General features: G+C 31.4%; 13 non-coding genes across 13 annotated transcripts; all 13 read right to left on the minus strand.

The window, feature by feature from the left end:
• Positions 1 to 615: 615 nt before the first annotated feature.
• On the minus strand, positions 616 to 688 carry TRNAF-GAA (transfer RNA phenylalanine (anticodon GAA)). Its single transcript has one exon. It is a non-coding gene; the product is annotated as a tRNA-Phe (tRNA).
• Positions 689 to 1,639: 951 nt separating this feature from the next.
• On the minus strand, positions 1,640 to 1,712 carry TRNAF-GAA (transfer RNA phenylalanine (anticodon GAA)). Its single transcript has one exon. It is a non-coding gene; the product is annotated as a tRNA-Phe (tRNA).
• Positions 1,713 to 2,662: 950 nt separating this feature from the next.
• Positions 2,663 to 2,734, minus strand: TRNAF-GAA (transfer RNA phenylalanine (anticodon GAA)). The gene has a single exon. It is a non-coding gene; the product is annotated as a tRNA-Phe (tRNA).
• Positions 2,735 to 3,686: 952 nt separating this feature from the next.
• Positions 3,687 to 3,759, minus strand: TRNAF-GAA (transfer RNA phenylalanine (anticodon GAA)). Its single transcript has one exon. It is a non-coding gene; the product is annotated as a tRNA-Phe (tRNA).
• A 950-nt stretch (positions 3,760 to 4,709) lies between these two features.
• Positions 4,710 to 4,781, minus strand: TRNAF-GAA (transfer RNA phenylalanine (anticodon GAA)). Its single transcript has one exon. It is a non-coding gene; the product is annotated as a tRNA-Phe (tRNA).
• A 951-nt stretch (positions 4,782 to 5,732) lies between these two features.
• On the minus strand, positions 5,733 to 5,805 carry TRNAF-GAA (transfer RNA phenylalanine (anticodon GAA)). The gene has a single exon. It is a non-coding gene; the product is annotated as a tRNA-Phe (tRNA).
• A 950-nt stretch (positions 5,806 to 6,755) lies between these two features.
• Positions 6,756 to 6,827, minus strand: TRNAF-GAA (transfer RNA phenylalanine (anticodon GAA)). The gene has a single exon. It is a non-coding gene; the product is annotated as a tRNA-Phe (tRNA).
• A 951-nt stretch (positions 6,828 to 7,778) lies between these two features.
• Positions 7,779 to 7,851, minus strand: TRNAF-GAA (transfer RNA phenylalanine (anticodon GAA)). Its single transcript has one exon. It is a non-coding gene; the product is annotated as a tRNA-Phe (tRNA).
• A 950-nt stretch (positions 7,852 to 8,801) lies between these two features.
• Positions 8,802 to 8,873, minus strand: TRNAI-GAU (transfer RNA isoleucine (anticodon GAU)). Its single transcript has one exon. It is a non-coding gene; the product is annotated as a tRNA-Ile (tRNA).
• Positions 8,874 to 9,824: 951 nt separating this feature from the next.
• TRNAF-GAA (transfer RNA phenylalanine (anticodon GAA)) lies at positions 9,825 to 9,897 on the minus strand. Its single transcript has one exon. It is a non-coding gene; the product is annotated as a tRNA-Phe (tRNA).
• Positions 9,898 to 10,844: 947 nt separating this feature from the next.
• On the minus strand, positions 10,845 to 10,917 carry TRNAF-GAA (transfer RNA phenylalanine (anticodon GAA)). The gene has a single exon. It is a non-coding gene; the product is annotated as a tRNA-Phe (tRNA).
• A 1,971-nt stretch (positions 10,918 to 12,888) lies between these two features.
• Positions 12,889 to 12,961, minus strand: TRNAF-GAA (transfer RNA phenylalanine (anticodon GAA)). Its single transcript has one exon. It is a non-coding gene; the product is annotated as a tRNA-Phe (tRNA).
• Positions 12,962 to 14,932: 1,971 nt separating this feature from the next.
• Positions 14,933 to 15,005, minus strand: TRNAF-GAA (transfer RNA phenylalanine (anticodon GAA)). Its single transcript has one exon. It is a non-coding gene; the product is annotated as a tRNA-Phe (tRNA).
• Between the last annotated feature and the right edge of the window lie 971 nt (positions 15,006 to 15,976).

The following is a 15,976-nucleotide window of genomic DNA, read 5'->3' on the forward strand; positions in this document are numbered from 1 at the left end:
GTTTTTGATTCATGATGATGATAACTAGAGAATGTTCTAATAGATAAGGAGATACTATGAAACATTGAAGAAGTATTAGAGGAGTTAAAGTGCATAATGAAATGTTCAATGCCATGATGCAAGTATATAATATTTATGCTTAAATGGAAAATTTAAGATTTTTACTACATGAAAAAAGATACATTGCATACGTGCTTATTGAAAACTCTACCCACCATATCCTTACGAATAGGACTCACTTCAGACCTGGTAAACCAACTTGAAAGTTGACCACAAATTTCAACCTCAGCAGCTAACATATGTTCCATCGATGACTTACCTAACTTGTAAAACCTGTCTTATCATTATAATTATATTATTTATCCCGACATCATGCTTTCAAAGCTTGAAGTCCTTTTTTATATTTATGTCAGCTGCACTGTTACTTAGCCAAGCCCGCTTATAGTTTGTTTGATTCTCATCGGAGATTTTGTTGTTATTTGACTTGCTTAAAGTAAAAATATGAAGAAAAAAAAAAACTAAATCATCCCTAATATATAGAAAATCCGAGCAACACACAAAACTGAGCTTTTAATAAAGAAATACGAGGAAGTTGTATTATTGAAGAGATAAAAATGCGGTGAACGTGGATCGAACACGTGACCTTCAGATCTTCAGTCTGACGCTCTCCCAACTGAGCTATCCCCGCTATTGTTCTTTTTGATTTAAAATGAATTATATAGTTCAGATTTTTTTCCTGTGTTCATAATTACATAATTTTTCTGATTTGAACCAAAGTCTACATATATTCATTGAACATTTCAATGACCATGAACACTTCAATGGTCGTTGAATTTTATATTAATTAAATGCCAACGCCATCCAACTATGATCATGTTTAATCTATTTAAAGACAATTCCTCATTTCACATTATCCAAAAATTCAATTAACCTATACATCATTGTAGATGTTATAACAAGAAATGAATAAGAGGTGCAAGGTGTCAAGCATGAAGGTATAAATGTACCTATGTACTAAGTACAAGTTTTTGATTCATGATGATGATAACTAGAGAATGTTCTAATAGATAAGGAGATACTATGAAACATTGAAGAAATATTAGAGGAGTTAAAGTGCAGAATGAAATGTTCAATGCCATGATGCAAGTATATAATATTCATGCTTAAATGGAAAATTTAAGATTTTTACTACATGAAAAAAGATACATTGCATACGTGATTATTGAAAACTCTACCCACCATATCCTTACGAATAGGACTCACTTAAGACCTGGTAAACCAACTTGAAAGTTGACCAAAAATTTCAACCTCAGCAACTAACATATGTTTCATCGATGACTTACCTAACTTGAAAAACCTATCTTTTCATTATAATTATATTATTTATACCGACATCATGCTTTCAAAGCTTGTAGTCCTTGTTTATATTTATGTCAGCTTCACTGTTATTTAGCCTAGCCCGCTTATAGTTCGTTTGTTTCTCATCGGATATTTTATTGTTATTTGAGTTGTTTAAAGTAAAAATATGAAGAAAACAAAAAACTAAATCATCCCTAATATATAGAACATCCGAGCAACACACAAAACTGAGCTTTTATTGAAGAAATACGAGGAGGTTGTATTATTGAAGAGATAAAAATGCGGTGAACGTGGATCGAACACGTGACCTTCAGATCTTCAGTCTGACGCTCTCCCAACTGAGCTATCCCCGCTATTGTTCTTTTTGACGCAAAATGAATTATATAGTTCAGATTTTTTCCTGCGTTCTTAATTACATAATTGTTCTGATTTGAACGAAAGTCTACATACATTCATTGAACATTTCAATGACCATGAACAGTTCAATGGTCATTGAATTTCATATTAATTAAATGCCAACATCATCCAACTATGATCATGTTTAATCTATTTAAAGACAATTACTCATTTCACATTATCCAAAAATTCAATTAAACTATACATCATTGTAGATGTTATAACTAGAAATGAATAAGAGGTGCAAGGTGTCAAGCATGAAGGTATAAATGTACCTATGTACTAAGTACAAGTTTTTGATTCATGATGATGATAACTAGAGAATGTTCTAATAGATAAGGAGATACTATGAAACATTGAAGAAGTATTAGAGGAGTTAAAGTGCATAATGAAATGTTCAATGCCATGATGCAAGTATATAATATTTATGCTTAAATGGAAAATTTAAGATTTTTACTACATGAAAAAAGATACATTGCATACGTGCTTATTGAAAACTCTACCCACCATATCCTTACGAATAGGACTCACTTCAGACCTGGTAAACCAACTTGAAAGTTGACCATAAATTTCAACCTCAGCAGCTAACATATGTTCCATCGATGACTTACCTAACTTGTAAAACCTGTCTTATCATTATAATTATATTATTTATCCCGACATCATGCTTTCAAAGCTTGAAGTCCTTTTTTATATTTATGTCAGTTGCACTGTTACTTAGCCAAGCCCGCTTATAGTTTGTTTGATTCTCATCGGAGATTTTGTTGTTATTTGACTTGCTTAAAGTAAAAATATGAAGAAAACAAAAAACTAAATCATCCCTAATATGTAGAAAATCCTAGCAACACACAAAACTGAGCTTTTAATAAAGAAATACGAGGAAGTTGTATTATTGAAGAGATAAAAATGCGGTGAACGTGGATCGAACACGTGACCTTCAGATCTTCAGTCTGACGCTCTCCCACTGAGCTATCCCCGCTATTGTTCTTTTTGATTTAAAATGAATTATATAGTTCAGATTTTTTTCCTGTGTTCTTAATTACATAATTTTTCTGATTTGAACCAAAGTCTACATATATTCATTGAACATTTCAATGACCATGAACACTTCAATGGTTGTTGAATTTTATATTAATTAAATGCCAACGCTATCCAACTATGATCATGTTTAATCTATTTAAAGACAATTCCTCATTTCACATTATCCAAAAATTCAATTAACCTATACATCATTGTAGATGTTATAACAAGAAATGAATAAGAGGTGCAAGGTGTCAAGCATGAAGGTATAAATGTACCTGTGTACTAAGTACAAGTTTTTGATTCATGATGATGATAACTAGAGAATGTTCTAATAGATAAGGAGATACTATGAAACATTGAAGAAATATTAGAGGAGTTAAAGTGCAGAATGAAATGTTCAATGCCATGATGCAAGTATATAATATTGATGCTTAAATGGAAACTTTAAGATTTTTACTACATGAAAAAAGATACATTGCATACGTGATTATTGAAAACTCTACCCACCATATCCTTACGAATAGGACTCACTCAAGACCTGGTAAACCAACTTGAAAGTTGACCAAAAATTTCAACCTCAGCAACTAACATATGTTCCATCGATGACTTACCTAACTTGAAAAACCTATCTTTTCATTATAATTATATTATTTATCCCGACATCATGCTTTCAAAGCTTGTAGTCCTTGTTTATATTTATGTCAGCTTCACTGTTATTTAGCCTAGCCCGCTTATAGTTTGTTTGTTTCTCATCGGATATTTTATTGTTATTTGAGTTGTTTAAAGTAAAAATATGAAGAAAACAAAAAACTAAATCATCCCTAATATATAGAACATCCGAGCAACACACAAAACTGAGCTTTTAATGAAGAAATACGAGGAGGTTGTATTATTGAAGAGATAAAAAATACGGTGAACGTGGATCGAACACGTGACCTTCAGATCTTCAGTCTGACGCTCTCCCAACTGAGCTATCCCCGCTATTGTTCTTTTTGACGCAAAATGAATTATATAGTTCAGATTTTTTCCTGCGTTCTTAATTACATAATTGTTCTGATTTGAGCGAAAGTCTACATACATTCATTGAACATTTCAATGACCATGAACAGTTCAATGGTCATTGAATTTCATATTAATTAAATGCCAACATCATCCAACTATGATCATGTTTAATCTATTTAAAGACAATTATTCATTTCACATTATCCAAAAATTCAATTAAACTATACATCATTGTAGATGTTATAACTAGAAATGAATAAGAGGTGCAAGGTGTCAAGCATGAAGGTATAAATGTACCTATGTACTAAGTACAAGTTTTTGATTCATGATGATGATAACTAGAGAATGTTCTAATAGATAAGGAGATACTATGAAACATTGAAGAAGTATTAGAGGAGTTAATGTGCATAATGAAATGTTCAATGCCATGATGCAAGTATATAATATTTATGCTTAAATGGAAAATTTAAGATTTTTACTACATGAAAGAAGATACATTGCATACGTGCTTATTGAAAACTCTACCCACCATATCCTTACGAATAGGACTCACTTCAGACCTGGTAAACCAACTTGAAAGTTGACCACAAATTTCAACCTCAGCAGCTAACATATGTTCCATCGATGACTTACCTAACTTGTAAAACCTGTCTTATCATTATAATTATATTATTTATCCCGACATCATGCTTTCAAAGCTTGAAGTCCTTTTTTATATTTATGTCAGCTACACTGTTACTTAGCCAAGCCCGCTTATAGTTTGTTTGATTCTCATCGGAGATTTTGTTGTTATTTGACTTGCTTAAAGTAAAAATATGAAGAAAACAAAAAACTAAATCATCCCTAATATATAGAAAATCCGAGCAACACACAAAACTGAGCTTTTAATAAAGAAATACGAGGAAGTTGTATTATTGAAGAGATAAAAATGCGGTGAACGTGGATCGAACACGTGACCTTCAGATCTTCAGTCTGACGCTCTCCCACTGAGCTATCCCCGCTATTGTTCTTTTTGATTTAAAATGAATTATATAGTTCAGATTTTTTTCCTGTGTTCTTAATTACATAATTTTTCTGATTTGAACCAAAGTCTACATATATTCATTGAACATTTCAATGACCATGAACACTTCAATGGTCGTTGAATTTTATATTAATTAAATGCCAACGCCATCCAACTATGATCATGTTTAATCTATTTAAAGACAATTCCTCATTTCACATTATCCAAAAATTCAATTAACCTATACATCATTGTAGATGTTATAACAAGAAATGAATAAGAGGTGCAAGGTGTCAAGCATGAAGGTATAAATGTACCTATGTACTAAGTACAAGTTTTTGATTCATGATGATGATAACTAGAGAATGTTCTAATAGATAAGGAGATACTATGAAACATTGAAGAAATATTAGAGGAGTTAAAGTGCAGAATGAAATGTTCAATGCCATGATGCAAGTATATAATATTGATGCTTAAATGGAAACTTTAAGATTTTTACTACATGAAAAAAGATACATTGCATACGTGATTATTGAAAACTCTACCCACCATATCCTTACGAATAGGACTCACTTAAGACCTGGTAAACCAACTTGAAAGTTGACCAAAAATTTCAACCTCAGCAACTAACATATGTTCCATCGATGACTTACCTAACTTGAAAAACCTATCTTTTCATTATAATTATATTATTTATCCCGACATCATGCTTTCAAAGCTTGTAGTCCTTGTTTATATTTATGTCAGCTTCACTGTTATTTAGCCTAGCCCGCTTATAGTTTGTTTGTTTCTCATCGGATATTTTATTGTTATTTGAGTTGTTTAAAGTAAAAATATGAAGAAAACAAAAAACTAAATCATCCCTAATATATAGAACATCCGAGCAACACACAAAACTGAGCTTTTAATGAAGAAATACGAGGAGGTTGTATTATTGAAGAGATAAAAATGCGGTGAACGTGGATCGAACACGTGACCTTCAGATCTTCAGTCTGACGCTCTCCCAACTGAGCTATCCCCGCTATTGTTCTTTTTGACGCAAAATGAATTATATAGTTCAGATTTTTTCATGCGTTCTTAATTACATAATTGTTCTGATTTGAACGAAAGTCTACATACATTCATTGAACATTTCAATGACCATGAACACTTCAATGGTCATTGAATTTCATATTAATTAAATGCCAACATCATCCAACTATGATCATGTTTAATCTATTTAAAGACAATTATTCATTTCACATTATCCAAAAATTCAATTAAACTATACATCATTGTAGATGTTATAACTAGAAATGAATAAGAGGTGCAAGGCGTCAAGCATGAAGGTATAAATGTACCTATGTACTAAGTACAAGTTTTTGATTCATGATGATGATAACTAGAGAATGTTCTAATAGATAAGGAGATACTATGAAACATTGAAGAAGTATTAGAGGAGTTAATGTGCATAATGAAATGTTCAATGCCATGATGCAAGTATATAATATTTATGCTTAAATGGAAAATTTAAGATTTTTACTACATGAAAAAAGATACATTGCATACGTGCTTATTGAAAACTCTACCCACCATATCCTTACGAATAGGACTCACTTCAGACCTGGTAAACCAACTTGAAAGTTGACCACAAATTTCAACCTCAGCAGCTAACATATGTTCCATCGATGACTTACCTAACTTGTAAAACCTGTCTTATCATTATAATTATATTATTTATCCCGACATCATGCTTTCAAAGCTTGAAGTCCTTTTTTATATTTATGTCAGCTGCACTGTTACTTAGCCAAGCCCGCTTATAGTTTGTTTGATTCTCATCGGAGATTTTGTTGTTATTTGACTTGCTTAAAGTAAAAATATGAAGAAAACAAAAAACTAAATCATCCCTAATATATAGAAAATCCGAGCAACACACAAAACTGAGCTTTTAATAAAGAAATACGAGGAAGTTGTATTATTGAAGAGATAAAAATGCGGTGAACGTGGATCGAACACGTGACCTTCAGATCTTCAGTCTGACGCTCTCCCACTGAGCTATCCCCGCTATTGTTCTTTTTGATTTAAAATGAATTATATAGTTCAGATTTTTTTCCTGTGTTCTTAATTACATAATTTTTCTGATTTGAACCAAAGTCTACATATATTCATTGAACATTTCAATGACCATGAACACTTCAATGGTCGTTGAATTTTATATTAATTAAATGCCAACGCCATCCAACTATGATCATGTTTAATCTATTTAAAGACAATTCCTCATTTCACATTATCCAAAAATTCAATTAACCTATACATCATTGTAGATGTTATAACAAGAAATGAATAAGAGGTGCAAGGTGTCAAGCATGAAGGTATAAATGTACCTTTGTACTAAGTACAAGTTTTTGATTCATGATGATGATAACTAGAGAATGTTCTAATAGATAAGGAGATACTATGAAACATTGAAGAAATATTAGAGGAGTTAAAGTGCAGAATGAAATGTTCAATGCCATGATGCAAGTATATAATATTGATGCTTAAATGGAAACTTTAAGATTTTTACTACATGAAAAAAGATACATTGCATACGTGATTATTGAAAACTCTAACCACCATATCCTTACGAATAGGACTCACTTAAGACCTGGTAAACCAACTTGAAAGTTGACCAAAAATTTCAACCTCAGCAACTAACATATGTTCCATCGATGACTTACCTAACTTGAAAAACCTATCTTTTCATTATAATTATATTATTTATCCCGACATCATGCTTTCAAAGCTTGTAGTCCTTGTTTATATTTATGTCAGCTTCACTGTTATTTAGCCTAGCCCGCTTATAGTTTGTTTGTTTCTCATCGGATATTTTATTGTTATTTGAGTTGTTTAAAGTAAAAATATGAAGAAAACAAAAAACTAAATCATCCCTAATATATAGAACATCCGAGCAACACACAAAACTGAGCTTTTAATGAAGAAATACGAGGAGGTTGTATTATTGAAGAGATAAAAATGCGGTGAACGTGGATCGAACACGTGACCTTCAGATCTTCAGTCTGACGCTCTCCCAACTGAGCTATCCCCGCTATTGTTCTTTTTGACGCAAAATGAATTATATAGTTCAGATTTTTTCCTGCGTTCTTAATTACATAATTGTTCTGATTTGAACGAAAGTCTACATACATTCATTGAACATTTCAATGACCATGAACACTTCAATGGTCATTGAATTTCATATTAATTAAATGCCAACATCATCCAACTATGATCATGTTTAATCTATTTAAAGACAATTACTCATTTCACATTATCCAAAAATTCAATTAAACTATACATCATTGTAGATGTTATAACTAGAAATGAATAAGAGGTGCAAGGTGTCAAGCATGAAGGTATACATGTACCTATGTACTAAGTACAAGTTTTTGATTCATGATGATGATAACTAGAGAATGTTCTAATAGATAAGGAGATACTATGAAACATTAAAGAAGTATTAGAGGAGTTAAAGTGCATAATGAAATGTTCAATGCCATGATGCAAGTATATAATATTTATGCTTAAATGGAAAATTTAAGATTTTTACTACATGAAAAAAGATACATTGCATACGTGCTTATTGAAAACTCTACCCACCATATTCTTACGAATAGGACTCACCTAAGACCTGGTAAACCAACTTGAAAGTTGACCACAAATTTCAACCTCAGCAGCTAACATATGTTCCATCGATGACTTACCTAACTTGTAAAACCTGTCTTATCATTATAATTATATTATTTATCCCGACATCATGCTTTCAAAGCTTGAAGTCCTTTTTTATATTTATGTCAGCTGCACTGTTACTTAGCCAAGCCCGCTTATAGTTTGTTTGATTCTCATCGGAGATTTTGTTGTTATTTGACTTGCTTAAAGTAAAAATATGAAGAAAACAAAAAACTAAATCATCCCTAATATATAGAAAATCCGAGCAACACACAAAACTGAGCTTTTAATAAAGAAATACGAGGAAGTTGTATTATTGAAGAGATAAAAATGCGGTGAACGTGGATCGAACACGTGACCTTCAGATCATCAGTCTGACGCTCTCCCACTGAGCTATCCCCGCTATTGTTCTTTTTGATTTAAAATGAATTATATAGTTCAGATTTTTTTCCTGTGTTCTTAATTACATAATTTTTCTGATTTGAACCAAAGTCTACATATATTCATTGAACATTTCAATGACCATGAACACTTCAATGGTCGTTGAATTTTATATTAATTAAATGCCAACGCCATCCAACTATGATCATGTTTAATCTATTTAAAGACAATTCCTCATTTCACATTATCCAAAAATTCAATTAACCTATACATCATTCTAGATGTTATAACAAGAAATGAATAAGAGGTGCAAGGTGTCAAGCATGAAGGTATAAATGTACCTATGTACTAAGTACAAGTTTTTGATTCATGATGATGATAACTAGAGAATGTTCTAATAGATAAGGAGATACTATGAAACATTGAAGAAATATTAGAGGAGTTAAAGTGCAGAATGAAATGTTCAATGCCATGATGCAAGTATATAATATTGATGCTTAAATGGAAACTTTAAGATTTTTACTACATGAAAAAAGATACATTGCATACGTGATTATTGAAAACTCTAACCACCATATCCTTACGAATAGGACTCACTTAAGACCTGGTAAACCAACTTGAAAGTTGACCAAAAATTTCAACCTCAGCAACTAACATATGTTCCATCGATGACTTACCTAACTTGAAAAACCTATCTTTTCATTATAATTATATTATTTATCCCGACATCATGCTTTCAAAGCTTGTAGTCCTTGTTTATATTTATGTCAGCTTCACTGTTATTTAGCCTAGCCCGCTTATAGTTTGTTTGTTTCTCATCGGATATTTTATTGTTATTTGAGTTGTTTAAAGTAAAAATATGAAGAAAACAAAAAACTAAATCATCCCTAATATATAGAACATCCGAGCAACACACAAAACTGAGCTTTTAATGAAGAAATACGAGGAGGTTGTATTATTGAAGAGATAAAAATGCGGTGAACGTGGATCGAACACGTGACCTTCAGATCTTCAGTCTGACGCTCTCCCAACTGAGCTATCCCCGCTATTGTTCTTTTTGACGCAAAATGAATTATATAGTTCAGATTTTTTCCTGCGTTCTTAATTACATAATTGTTCTGATTTGAACGAAAGTCTACATACATTCATTGAACATTTCAATGACCATGAACACTTCAATGGTCATTGAATTTCATATTAATTAAATGCCAACATCATCCAACTATGATAATGTTTAATCTATTTAAAGACAATTACTCATTTCACATTATCCAAAAATTCAATTAAACTATACATCATTGTAGATGTTATAACTAGAAATGAATAAGAGGTGCAAGGTGTCAAGCATGAAGGTATACATGTACCTATGTACTAAGTACAAGTTTTTGATTCATGATGATGATAACTAGAGAATGTTCTAATAGATAAGGAGATACTATGAAACATTAAAGAAGTATTAGAGGAGTTAAAGTGCATAATGAAATGTTCAATGCCATGATGCAAGTATATAATATTTATGCTTAAATGGAAAATTTAAGATTTTTACTACATGAAAAAAGATACATTGCATACGTGCTTATTGAAAACTCTACCCACCATATTCTTACGAATAGGACTCACCTAAGACCTGGTAAACCAACTTGAAAGTTGACCACAAATTTCAACCTCAGCAGCTAACATATGTTCCATCGATGACTTACCTAACTTGTAAAACCTGTCTTATCATTGTAATTATATTATTTATCCCGAAATCATGCTTTCAAAGCTTGAAGTCCTTTTTTATACTTATGTCAGCTGCACTGTTACTTAGCCAAGCCCGCTTATAGTTTGTTTGATTCTCATCGGAGATTTTGTTGTTATTTGACTTGCTTAAAGTAAAAATATGAAGAAAACAAAAAAAATCATCCCAAATATATAGAACATCCGAGCAACACACAAAACTTAGCTTTTAATGAAGAAATACGAGGAGGTTGTATTATTGAAGAAATAAAAATGCGGTGAACGTGGATCGAACACGTGACCTTCAGATCTTCAGTCTGACGCTCTCCCAACTGAGCTATCCCCGCTATTGTTCTTTTTGATGCAAAATGAATTATATAGTTCAAATTTTTTTCATGTGTTCTTAATTACATAATTGTTCTGATTTGAACCAAAGTCTACATATATTCATTGAACATTTCAATGACCATGAACACTTCAATGGTCATTGAATTTTATATTAATTAAATGCCAACGCCATCCAACTATGATCATGTTTAATCTATTTAAAGACAATTACTCATTTCACATTATCCAAAAATTCAATTAACCTATACATCATTGTAGATGTTATAACAAGAAATGAATAAGAGGTGCAAGGTGTCAATCATGAAGGTATAAATGTACCTATGTACTAAGTACAAGTTTTTGATTCATGATGATGATAACTAGAGAATGTTCTAATAGATAAGGAGATACTATGAAACATTGAAGAAATATTAGAGGAGTTAAAGTGCAGAATGAAATGTTCAATGCCATGATGCAAGTATATAATGTTGATGCTTAAATGGAAAATTTAAGATTTTTACTACATGAAAAAAGATACATTGCATACGTGATTATTGAAAACTCTACCCACCATATCCTTACGAATAGGACTCACTTAAGACCTGGTAAACCAACTTGAAAGTTGACCACAAATTTCAACCTCAGCAACTAACATATGTTCCATCGATGACTTACCTAACTTGTAAAACCTATCTTTTCATTATAATTATATTATTTATCCCGACATCATGCTTTCAAAGCTTGTAGTCCTTGTTTATATTTATGTCAGCTTCACTGTTATTTACCCTAGCCTGCTTATAGTTTGTTTGTTTCTCATCGGATATTTTATTGTTATTTAGGTTGTTTAAAGTAAAAATATGAAGAAAACAAAAAACTAAATCATCCCTAATATATAGAACATCCGAGCAACACACAAAACTGAGCTTTTAATGAAGAAATACGAGGAGGTTGTATTATTGAAGAGATAAAAATGCGGTGAACGTGGATCGAACACGTAACCTTCAGATCTTCAGTCTGACGCTCTCCCAACTGAGCTATCCCAGCTATTGTTCTTTTTGACGCAAAATGAATTATATAGTTCAGATATTTTCCTGCGTTCTTAATTACATAATTGTTCTGATTTGAACGAAAGTCTACATACATTCATTGAACATTTCAATGACCATGAACAGTTCAATGGTCATTGAATTTCATATTAATTAAATGCCAACATCATCCAACTATGATCATGTTTAATCTATTTAAAGACAATTACTCATTTCACATTATCCAAAAATTCAATTAAACTATACATCATTGTAGATGTTATAACTAGAAATGAATAAGAGGTGCAAGGTGTCAAGCATGAAGGTATACATGTACCTATGTACTAAGTACAAGTTTTTGATTCATGATGATGATAACTAGAGAATGTTCTAATAGATAAGGAGATACTATGAAACATTGAAGAAGTATTAGAGGAGTTAAAGTGCATAATGAAATGTTCAATGCCATGATGCAAGTATATAATATTTATGCTTAAATGGAAAATTTAAGATTTTTACTACATGAAAAAAGATACATTGCATACGTGCTTATTGAAAACTCTACCCACCATATTCTTACGAATAGGACTCACTTCAGACCTGGTAAACCAACTTGAAAGTTGACCACAAATTTCAACCTCAGCAGCTAACATATGTTCCATCGATGACTTACCTAACTTGTAAAACCTGTCTTATCATTATAATTATATTATTTATCCCGACATCATGCTTTCAAAGCTTGAAGTCCTTTTTTATACTTATGTCAGCTGCACTGTTACTTAGCCAAGCCCGCTTATAGTTTGTTTGATTCTCATCGGAGATTTTGTTGTTATTTGACTTGCTTAAAGTAAAAATATGAAGAAAACAAAAAAAATCATCCCAAATATATAGAACATCCGAGCAACACACAAAACTTAGCTTTTAATGAAGAAATACGAGGAGGTTGTATTATTGAAGAAATAAAAATGCGGTGAACGTGGATCGAACACGTGACCTTCAGATCTTCAGTCTGACGCTCTCCCAACTGAGCTATCCCCGCTATTGTTCTTTTTGATGCAAAATGAATTATATAGTTCAAATTTTTTTCCTGTGTTCTTAATTACATAATTGTTCTGATTTGAACCAAAGTCTACATATATTCATTGAACATTTCAATGACCATGAACACTTCAATGGTCATTGAATTTTATATTAATTAAATGCCAACGCCATCCAACTATGATCATGTTTAATCTATTTAAAGACAATTACTCATTTCACATTATCCAAAAATTCAATTAACCTATACATCATTGTAGATGTTATAACAAGAAATGAATAAAAGGTGCAAGGTGTTAATCATGAAGGTATAAATGTACCTATGTACTAAGTACAAGTTTTTGATTCATGATGATGATAACTAGAGAATGTTCTAATAGATAAGGAGATACTATGAAACATTGAAGAAATATTAGAGGAGTTAAAGTGCAGAATGAAATGTTCAATGCCATGATGCAAGTATATAATGTTGATGCTTAAATGGAAAATTTAAGATTTTTACTACATGAAAAAAGATACATTGCATACGTGATTATTGAAAACTCTACCCACCATATCCTTACGAATAGGACTCACTTAAGACCTGGTAAACCAACTTGAAAGTTGACCACAAATTTCAACCTCAGCAACTAACATATGTTCCATCGATGACTTACCTAACTTGTAAAACCTATCTTTTCATTATAATTATATTATTTATCCCGACATCATGCTTTCAAATCTTGTAGTCCTTGTTTATATTTATGTCAGCTTCACTGTTATTTACCCTAGCCCGCTTATAGTTTGTTTGTTTCTCATCGGATATTTTATTGTTATTTGAGTTGTTTAAAGTAAAAATATGAAGAAAACAAAAAACTAAATCATCCCTAATATATAGAACATCCGAGCAACACACAAAACTGAGCTTTTAATGAAGAAATACGAGGAGGTTGTATTATTGAAGAGATAAAAATGCGGTAAACGTGGATCGAACACGTAACCTTCAGATCTTCAGTCTCACGCTCTCCCAACTGAGCTATCCCCGCTATTGTTCTTTTTGACGCAAAATAAATTATATAGTTCAGATTTTTTCCTGCGTTCTTAATTACATAATTGTTCTGATTTGAACGAAAGTCTACATACATTCATTGAACATTTCAATGACCATGAACAGTTCAATGGTCATTGAATTTCATATTAATTAAATGTCAACATCATCCAACTATGATCATGTTTAATCTATTTAAAGACAATTACTCATTTCACATTATCCAAAAATTCAATTAAACTATACATCATTGTAGATGTTATAACTAGAAATGAATAAGAGGTGCAAGGTGTCAAGCATGAAGGTATACATGTACCTATGTACTAAATACAAGTTTTTGATTCATGATGATGATAACTAGAGAATGTTCTAATAGATAAGGAGATACTATGAAACATTGAAGAAGTATTAGAGGAGTTAAAGTGCATAATGAAATGTTCAATGCCATGATGCAAGTATATAATATTTATGCTTAAATGGAAAATTTAAGATTTTTACTACATGAAAAAAGATACATTGCATACGTGCTTATTGAAAACTCTACCCAGCATATCCTTACGAATAGGACTCACTTAAGACCTGGTAAACCAACTTGAAAGTTGACCACAAATTTCAACCTCAGCAGCTAACATATGTTCCATCGATGACTTACCTAACTTGTAAAACCTGTTTTATCATTATAATTATATTATTTATCCCGACATCATGCTTTCAAAGCTTGAAGTCCTTTTTTATACTTATGTCAGCTGCACTGTTACTTAGCCAAGCCCGCTTATAGTTTGTTTGATTCTCATCGGAGATTTTGTTGTTATTTGACTTGCTTAAAGTAAAAATATGAAGAAAACAAAAAAAATCATCCCAAATATATAGAACATCCGAGCAACACACAAAACTTAGCTTTTAATGAAGAAATACGAGGAGGTTGTATTATTGAAGAAATAAAAATGCGGTGAACGTGGATCGAACACGTGACCTTCAGATCTTCAGTCTGACGCTCTCCCAACTGAGCTATCCCCGCTATTGTTCTTTTTGATTTAAAATGAATTATATAGTTCAGATTTTTTTCCTGTGTTCATAATTACATAATTTTTCTGATTTGAACCAAAGTCTACATATATTCATTGAACATTTCAATGACCATGAACACTTCAATGGTCGTTGAATTTTATATTAATTAAATGCCAACGCCATCCAACTATGATCATGTTTAATCTATTTAAAGACAATTCCTCATTTCACATTATCCAAAAATTCAATTAACCTATACATCATTGTAGATGTTATAACAAGAAATGAATAAGAGGTGCAAGGTGTCAAGCATGAAGGTATAAATGTACCTATGTACTAAGTACAAGTTTTTGATTCATGATGATGATAACTAGAGAATGTTCTAATAGATAAGGAGATACTATGAAACATTGAAGAAATATTAGAGGAGTTAAAGTGCAGAATGAAATGTTCAATGCCATGATGCAAGTATATAATATTCATGCTTAAATGGAAAATTTAAGATTTTTACTACATGAAAAAAGATACATTGCATACGTGATTATTGAAAACTCTACCCACCATATCCTTACGAATAGGACTCACTTAAGACCTGGTAAACCAACTTGAAAGTTGACCACAAATTTCAACCTCAGCAACTAACATATGTTCCATCGATGACTTACCTAACTTGTAAAACCTATCTTTTCATTATAATTATATTATTTATCCCGACATCATGCTTTCAAATCTTGTAGTCCTTGTTTATATTTATGTCAGCTTCACTGTTATTTACCCTAGCCCGCTTATAGTTTGTTTGTTTCTCATCGGATATTTTATTGTTATTTGAGTTGTTTAAAGTAAAAATATGAAGAAAACAAAAAACTAAATCATCCCTAATATATAGAACATCCGAGCAACACACAAAACTGAGCTTTTAATGAAGAAATACGAGGAGGTTGTATTATTGAAGAGATAAAAATGCGGTAAACGTGGATCGAA

Source organism: Lactuca serriola, chromosome 5, assembly GCF_051521515.1.
Source record: "Lactuca serriola cultivar US96UC23 chromosome 5, Lser_US96UC23_V15, whole genome shotgun sequence".
In the NCBI taxonomy this organism is placed as follows: Eukaryota; Viridiplantae; Streptophyta; class Magnoliopsida; order Asterales; family Asteraceae; genus Lactuca; species Lactuca serriola.